General features: G+C 48.5%; 2 non-coding genes across 2 annotated transcripts; both read right to left on the bottom strand.

The window, feature by feature from the left end:
- Positions 1-339: 339 nt before the first annotated feature.
- LOC140457238 (5.8S ribosomal RNA) lies at positions 340-493 on the bottom strand. Its single transcript, XR_011953342.1, has one exon. It is a non-coding gene; the product is annotated as a 5.8S ribosomal RNA (ribosomal RNA).
- Positions 494-3,903: 3,410 nt separating this feature from the next.
- On the bottom strand, positions 3,904-3,975 carry trnae-uuc (transfer RNA glutamic acid (anticodon UUC)). The gene has a single exon. It is a non-coding gene; the product is annotated as a tRNA-Glu (tRNA).
- Positions 3,976-8,482: the final 4,507 nt, after the last annotated feature.

The following is an 8,482-nucleotide window of genomic DNA, read 5'->3' as shown; positions in this document are numbered from 1 at the left end:
TAGGCAGACCCCATAGGAGGCTCAACTTATCGAGGCAGCTCCTTGTCCCGAAGACGAAGCAGTGCACGTCGCCGTGTAAACCACCGACGGCCATTCTGGGGGACCGGTGACAGCCGTGATGGCCACACTGCCACGACACAGACGGACGCCAGGCCGCGCTCCCCGGCGGGGGGATGGCGTCGAGCCTGAGGAACGGAATGTGCAGGGTGTGGGGAAAGGCAAAGTGCTCTGATGCCGGAGGGCTCCAGAGTCTGAACTTAGAGGGACTAAGCGGACGGGTCCTCTGCGACACCCCAGCCGCGCTCTCGCCAGCCAAGGCGAGTGCGATTGATTGCCAAATTACCCTCAGACAGGCGTGGCCCCAGGAAGAACCCGGGGCCGCAAAGTGCGTTCAAAGTGTCGATGATCAATGTGTCCTGCAATTCACATTAATTCTCGCAGCTAGCTGCGTTCTTCATCGACGCACGAGCCGAGTGATCCACCATCAAGAGTTGTCTGAGTTTGTTTTCGGTCTCTCCCGCGCCAGAGGAAAGCGACCCGGACCGCACACACACTCCCCACCTTAGCAGCAGCCACCTGCACGTCGGCGTGCGCACATAGCAGGGTGGCGTGAAGCTGTGGGGAGCACCAGCCTGGCGCGGCCTGCGGAAACATACATCTAAAGGGAAAAAAAGGGCGCCCAAGAGGCGATGCATGTCAGCACGCACCGCAGTGACGGAGGCAGGATCTCCTCCACCATGTCGCCCGCCGAGTGTCACGAGGCATGCAGCAGCTTTGCCCTAGGAAAAGCAGAGACGGAAACGGGGCCAGCAATCGATTCGGCAGCGTTACTGACGAGTGCACGTGGCGGAGTGTCGGTGAGTGGACTTTTGAGAGGAGTCGGGGGCTGCAATAACCAGAGCTGACGGCGGCCCGGCCCGGCCATTGCCAAGGTAGGCTGGGAAACGCGGCAACGTGGGCTGAGAAAGAGAATAGATGGGGGAACAGAGGGATGGAGAGCAGAGGGTATGGGGGAGAGAGAAAATGCATGGGGAGTCAGAAGATGGGAAGAGGGACTGGACAGGGATGCAGAGGGTGGGGGTGAGATTAAGAAAGAGAGAGAGAGAATGGACGGTGTGCCGGGGGTGGCGAGGGATTGGACAAGGGTGCCGTGGCTGGCACGGGGGAATGGAGAGGGTGGTGCCATGAATGGCGGGGGAGAATGGATAGAGGTGCTGTGGGTGCTACAGGGGAGGATGGGCAGGTCATGCCGGAGTTGGTGGGGGAGAATGGACAGGGGATGCAGTGTGTGGTGGGGAGAATGCACAGGGGCGCTGTGTGTGGCAAGGACAATGGTCAGGGGATGCTGTGGGTGGCGGGGAGAATGGACTGGGTGCTGTGGGTGGCGGGGAGAATGGACAGGGGGCGCTGTGGGTGGCGAGTAGAATATAAGGGGATGCTATGGGTGGCGGGGAGAATGGACAGTGGCACTGTGGTTGGTAGGGGTTAAGTCCAGAGGCACTGTGGTGGTGGAGGAACGGACAGGTGGTGCTGTGGGGATGTTTGGGTCTTGGAGGGAGATTGTGTTGGTGAAAGCATCCCACTCACTCACAGCATCCCTTTCTCTGCACACATGCGGTGCACATTTTTGTGAGTCTGGATGGGATGCTGTTTGGAGGGTCAGTGTTGACTCTATGGACCAAATCGCCTGCTCCCACACTGTAGGGATTCTATGATTAGGAGAGTTGTCAAACCAACAACTTCTAATTGGTGAAATAAAAGACCAGGAGAAAATCTTGAAGCAGATTTCCATTTATTCACTCAAATTGCCCTTTCAATTTAATTCCTTGAATTTAATGTGGTCCGTTGTAGTTTAATTATGATCCATGAAAAGCAATATCCAGTCACATCTGAGGGAAGAACCAATTCAACTGACTGAACAAGTGTAACAACACTTCTGTATGCACTTTAGATGTGACATCCTCTCCCTCTCTCTCTCTGTTGACCCAACGGGATGACCAGGTCTAGAATTACCACTTTCAAAATATAATTGCTGATCTACTGTTTGCTTCTGCTGCTTAACATAAGGATTTAAAAGCTGCTAGCCTGATCTCACAGAAAGCACAAAAACAGACTGTTCACTTGCGGCTGCGCAGAGATAAAATTTCATTTAGAATAGATCACAAAATCACAACAGGTGCCAATCCCAAAACTCTGTGTTACACATGGAGGGAGGGGAGGGGAAGTAAAGTGTGTTACTCTCAGATGTTAGAGGGCAGGACAAAGTTTCAGCCAGTGGGAAGTTAAAATTAAACCCTGTGCTGTTTTCTGTTATAAAAACTCAAACCACATGGATTTGGTTTGAAGGAAAATGAAGGAAAGGCAGCTTGAAAAGTTTCTGAACCCCCACAACACGCACACACAATTCCCTTTGCTTAGCTGGACACAGTGCTTCCCCCCTCTGTTTAGGAGTAAACTCTGGAAAGGTGGTGGTATTGATAGTGAGGAGGATGGTCTCCGGCCACAGTTTGATACGAATCAGCTGGTAAATGGGGCAGAGAGATGGCATTTAATCACCAGGCATTCTGGGAAATGTAATAATGGAGGAAAGTAATCAATAAATGGTAAATCCCTAGTGGCCTTCCCACACTCAGGGGGACAGAAGAGCCTCTTCCCCTCTGTGGGCCCATTGGTGCTTCACACCCCTTTCAACTTTCACAATATCCTTCTGATAGGAGGGAGACCAGAATTGCACGCAATATTCCAAAAGTGGTCTAACCAATGTCCTGTACAGCCACAACATAACTTCCCAACTCCAATACTCAGTCAGAGGATTGCGAAAGCTTTCAAAACGCACAAAAAACAAACAGGAAAGAATGGAGGGACAAACCAGATTTTTGAGAGTGAGCTTGGAAGCATCACTGAGAAATCAGCGGAATGACTTTATTGGGGATGCGTTCTCCTTAAATACACTATATACGTATTCCTCTTGTGCTCTTCGTAGTTTCTCTGTGCTGCAGTGTGTAGTGGCTCGTTAAAATAATGTCCTGATGCAGCTTTTTTGTGGGTGTTGGGATGATTGCTTTTGTGGTTAGGTATTTGGTTTGTGTGTGTTGTTTTACTGTAGATGCTAGTTTGAAGTTCCCCATTGACTGTTCGCTCAACTGTGACATCTAAGAATGACAGTTTATTGTTGTTCTCCTCCTTTTCAAACCAGGAGTCCCCCTCAGGCCATAGTCTCACTACCTGGAACACCAATATACAGACGAGTCAAAGGCCTACACTGAGGACTAAAACACCAAGTCGAAGATTCATGCCACTCCATTTACTCCATCTAAGAATTCCTGAACACCAAAGACACTAAGATTGAAGAGGTGGAAAAATGTTGTCCTTTGACATAACAGCCCTGTTCACATCCATTAACATCAACGTGGCCAAAGAAAACTGAAGACACTACTCGAAGAACCAACTTCATCAGCAAAGATAACACTGTCAACCTCATGGTTACCACCCACTTTATATTCAGTAACAATCCCAACAAACAAATCAACGAAATACCCATGAAACACTTCTGTCATCAAAAAATGAAACAAATTAGAGGAAACCTACAACACCATCAACAATCTCCTTACTGGCATAAAATTCACAAAAGAGGAGAACAACAACAAAGTGCCATTTCTGGATGTCACAGTAGAGCGAACAGTCAATGGTAAATTCAAAACAGCCTCTGCAGGAAAGCAACACATGCGAACCAAGTACTCAGCTACAGAAGTAATTATCCCTACACATACAAACAAATTTGAACGAGGACACTATTTCAACTAGCCATGACACACTGCAGCAGCCAGTAACGACGAAGACCAAGAAGTTACTGTTCAGCGCATTTAAGGAGATCAGGTAGCCCAAAAGCACACTGAAAATTGCTTCCCTGACCGGGAATTGAACCCGGGCCGCAGCGGTGAAAGCGCTGAATCCTAACCACTAGACCACCAGGGAGATACAGATGGAGCGTGACTGCTCTGCTGAAAATTTCTTCCCTACCCGGAAATCGAACCCAGGTCACGGAAGTTCGAAGGCTTTCACCAATGTCATTTCTTGTATCCATTGCTCTCGATGCGGTCTCCTCTACATTGGGGAGACTGGAGCCTCCTCGCAGAGTCAAGTCACTGCTCTTGAGGGAACATCTCCAGGACACCCGCAACAATCAACCCCATCGCCCTGTGGCCCAACATTTCAACCTCCCCTCCCACTCTGCCAGGGACATGCAGGACCTGGGCATCCTCCATCGCCGTTCCCTCCCCACCCGATGCCTGGAGGAAGAACGCCCCAACTTCTGCCTCTGATACATTCAACCCCAGCACATCAATGTGGACTGCACCAGTTTCCTCATTTCCCCTCCGCCCCACCTTACCTCAGTTCCAACCTTCCAGCTGAGCGCTGTCCACCAGTCAATGAAGGCAAGCATGCAGGTACAGCAGGTCGTGAAGAAGGCTAATAGCATGCTGGCCTTCATAACAAGAGGAATTGAGTATAGAAGCAAAGAGGTGCTTCTGCAGCTGTACAGGGCCCTGGTGAGACCACACCTGGAGTACTGTGTACAGTTCTGGTCTCCAAATTTGAGGAAAGACATTCTGGCTATTGAGGGAGTGCAGCATAGGTTCACGAGGTCAATTCCTGGAATGGCAGGATTGCCTTACACGGAAAGACTGAAGCGACTGGGCTTGTATACCCTTGAGTTTAGAAGACTGAGAGGGGATCTGATTGAAACTTATAGGCTTATGAAAGGACTGGACACTCTGGCAGGAGGGAACATATTTCCGTTGATGGGGGAGTGCCGAACCAGAGGACACAACTTAAAAATACGGGGTAGACCATTTAGGACAGCGATGAGGAGAAACTACTTCACCCAGAGAGTGGTGGCTGTGTGGAATGCTCTGCCCCAGAGGGCAGTGGAGGCCCAGTCTCTGGATTCTTTTAAGAAAGAATTGGATAGAGCTCTTAAAGATAGTGGAGTCAAGGGGTATGGAGATAAGGCTGGAACAGGATACTGATTAGGAATGATCAGCCATGATCATATTGAATGGCGGTGCAGGCTCGAAGGGCAGAATGGCCTACTCCTGCATCTATTGTCTATTGTCCATTGTCTATTGACTTGTCTTACCTGCCAATCTCCCTTCCCACCTATCCGCTCCACCCTCCTCTCTGACCTGTCACCTCCGTCCCCACCCCCATTCACCGATTGTTCTCTTTGCTACCTTCGGCCCAGCACCCCCCAATTTATCTCGCCACCCCTGGAACCGTCCTGCCTCTCTTCCTGATGAAGAGCTTTTGCCCGAAACGTCGATTTTCCGGCTCTTCGGAAGCTGTCTGACCTGCTGTGTATTTCCCTCACCACTCTGATCTAATCTCTGGTTTCCAGCCTCTGCCGTCCTCCCTTTTGCCTACCAAATAAACCCAGTGTGCCGATTTCATATCAACAAATTGACACAAGTAGACTCAACGTCTACAGAAACCCTAGCACATTACTTTACATTAATGACATCTGGGAAATGATGTCTAGACAACTCAACCCTCTTCGCATCATGGTAGCCCACAAACCTACCAACACACTTAAACAGCGGCTAATGAACCTGAAATACCCGATACAAACAACCAGCAAACGAATGTTATTTACAAAATACCATACAGGGAACTATATACATGAACTCTGCCTCACAGTTTTCTGTGGCAAGAAATGCTGGGATGAGATAAGGAAGATTTTTTTAGCCAAAAGGAATCGGCACTGACTGGACAGCCATTTAAAATCAACGCAGTCTGCCCAGGATTGAAGACCCGAAGGGATGAACAGTTTTCTTAATTCCTGAAGATTTACAAAGCTGAGACTGGGTTTTGGTGTTTTTTCCCTTTCCACTCCCAGGAGCCGCAGTGGTTGGGGCGGTGAGGAGGGGAAAGTGAAATGTGCCCGTGAGCAGCGTGTGGGGCTATTTCAGCTTCCTCTCCTCTGACAGCGCTATAACTTGACTCTGATGTTCTCAGGGACATTTCCTGACGCGAGACAGTGAAAAGCGTCTCGTTCCTGCAGATCAGGAATTCAAACCATATGCCGGCTTCAGGACAATGAGAAAGATTATTTGGGGTGTGTGAAGAAGCTGTGAGCTGCACTTCAAACAGGTAGGTGGAGTCTGATGCGTTATCCATTGCGCCCTGGCACTGTGCGTACCTCATGCCGCCATGGTGCAGAGTTTTTCCAGCAGTTTCGCTTTCTGTCTCGGATTCTCAACATCCGCAGTCCTTTACGTTAGAAATTCAATCAATTCAGAAACCCCTTTGTGCTGCCTCAGTGGAAAAGATTTCCGTTTGGGAAACATTTTCCTGAAACCATTAAAAACGTGCACTTTCGCAGCCAAGAAAGCGGTCGGAGCGAGAACAAGAAACACTCAGTCTCTGAGTGTTCGTGAGCCACCAACGTTTCAGGTAACAGCCGAAAGCGCTGACCAATTGCGCCACAGAGACAGGTCCCAGCGCCGCCCGCACAGTGTCTTTGAGGAACCTACTATTCAATTCATAATTCAACCCGCCCCGCCCAAAATTACCATTGTCTTCTATCAGTTTTACTTTTCCATAGTAAAGCCTTGGACATTCATTAGGGAGACATGGGGACAGTCTGATCACACCATCTGCAGGCACATCCATGTCACGAGAAACGAGCTCTCCTGCACCGGGGCCATCGCCCTCCGAGCCTTTCAGTGTTTTGCCTCTTCCCGAATTTTCTCATTGTCCCCAAGCCGAGAATGGGTTTGAATTCCTGATGTGCAGAGAATTCTTTCAATGTCTCGGGTTAGTTCATGTCCCGAGAATATCAGAGTCAATCTCCCGGCCTCTTAAACAAGGGGATGGTGTCTGGACTATCTCTGCTCAGTCAGACAATTCATCCTTCATTCTCCTCTAATTCCATTTCCCAAAGAGTTTCTAAAGATTCACAAAGCTGGAGACTGGGATTTCTGTTTTAATTCCTGAACATTTTTCCACCTGCTAACTGACAATATTTTGCCAAAACCTCTTCCCCATTGTAAAACTTGCATCATGTCCAGGGATGAGCAATTTCCATTTTGTGGAGACATTCCCAAGTTTGGGAATGTTCTCTTTGGAGCAAAGAAGGTTAACTGGAGATTTCCAGGGGTTTGTATCAATGATTGGAGAAGACATGGTGTGAATGGACAGGTTAATGATCAGAAGACCCAATTGCCATTGCCTGGGGTCAATTACCAGAGGACAGGGATTGAAGTTATTTAATGGAAAGCAGCATTTGTGTCGAACAAACACAGCGAATACTGCAGAAAGCCAACGGGTCGAGCAGCATCTGTGGAAAGGTAAACAGAAACGACGTTTTGAGTGTGCTACGGTTTTTGTTCAGAACTCAGTCTTTTGCCTCTTCCCGAAGTTGGTCAAGGTCTGTGTCTCAATTGGCAAACACATGGCAAGTGCAGTGCCGCAATGTGAAGTTATAGCCTTTGCTGTTTTTTTTAAAAAAGCAGTCCATTGTTTAAATGGTGATATATTGGAATGTGGAGAAAGTGAGGACTAGAGGTAAAAGTCGAAAAATGTGGCACTGGAAAAGCACAACAGGTCAGGCAGCATCTGAGAAGCAGGACAGGGAACGTTTCGGGCACAAGCCCTTCATCAGGAATGATGTATGGATGTACAAAGGGGTCTCAGAGTCCCTCCACACCAGTCAATGCCAGTTGTCGGGCAGATGCAGCAGGCAATGAGCGAGGCAATATTACGAAGACGAATTGAGTTCAGAAGTGGGGAAATTGAACATATTCAAGGCTACGTTCATCTGAGTTTTGAGCAACAAAGAAGTGCATGGTTATGGGGGGAGGTAAGAAAATGGTTTTAAGACCAGTACAGGTCAGTCACACAGTCTGACAGCACTGAACAGACCCTTCATCCAACTAGTCCGTGCTGAGTATGTTCTCAAACTAAACTTGGCCCACCTACCAGTGTTTGGCCCATAAACCTTCGAAACTTTCGTATTCATGTACTTATCCAAATGTCTTTTAAATGTTGCAAACTGTACATGTATGAAATCATGAGGGGCATGGATAGGATTAATAGACAAAGTCTTTTCCTAGGTTGGGTGAGTCCAGATCGAGAGGGCATGGGTTTCGCGTTAGAGGGGAAAGATACAAAAGAAATCTAAGGGACAACGTTTTCACGCAGAGGATGGTACGTTTATTGAATGATCTGCCAGAGGAAGTGGTGAAGGCTAGTACGATTGCAACATTTAAAAGGCATTTGGGTAGGTGTATGAATAGGAAGGGTTTGGAGGGATATGGGGCCGTGTGCTGTCAGGTGGGACTAGATTGGGTTGGGATGGTTGGTCGGCATGGACAAGTTGGACCAAACAGTCTGTTTCTGTGCTGTACATCTCTATCTCAATGTCAAACATACTCACTGACCTGGCCTCCACAGCTTTCTATGACAATGAATTCCATAGATT

The sequence above is a fragment of the Chiloscyllium punctatum genome, chromosome 31, assembly GCF_047496795.1.
Source record: "Chiloscyllium punctatum isolate Juve2018m chromosome 31, sChiPun1.3, whole genome shotgun sequence".
Lineage (NCBI taxonomy): Eukaryota > Metazoa > Chordata > Chondrichthyes > Orectolobiformes > Hemiscylliidae > Chiloscyllium > Chiloscyllium punctatum.
Note: the sequence above shows the minus strand (reverse complement) of the source record. Positions and strands in the feature narration are given on the sequence as shown.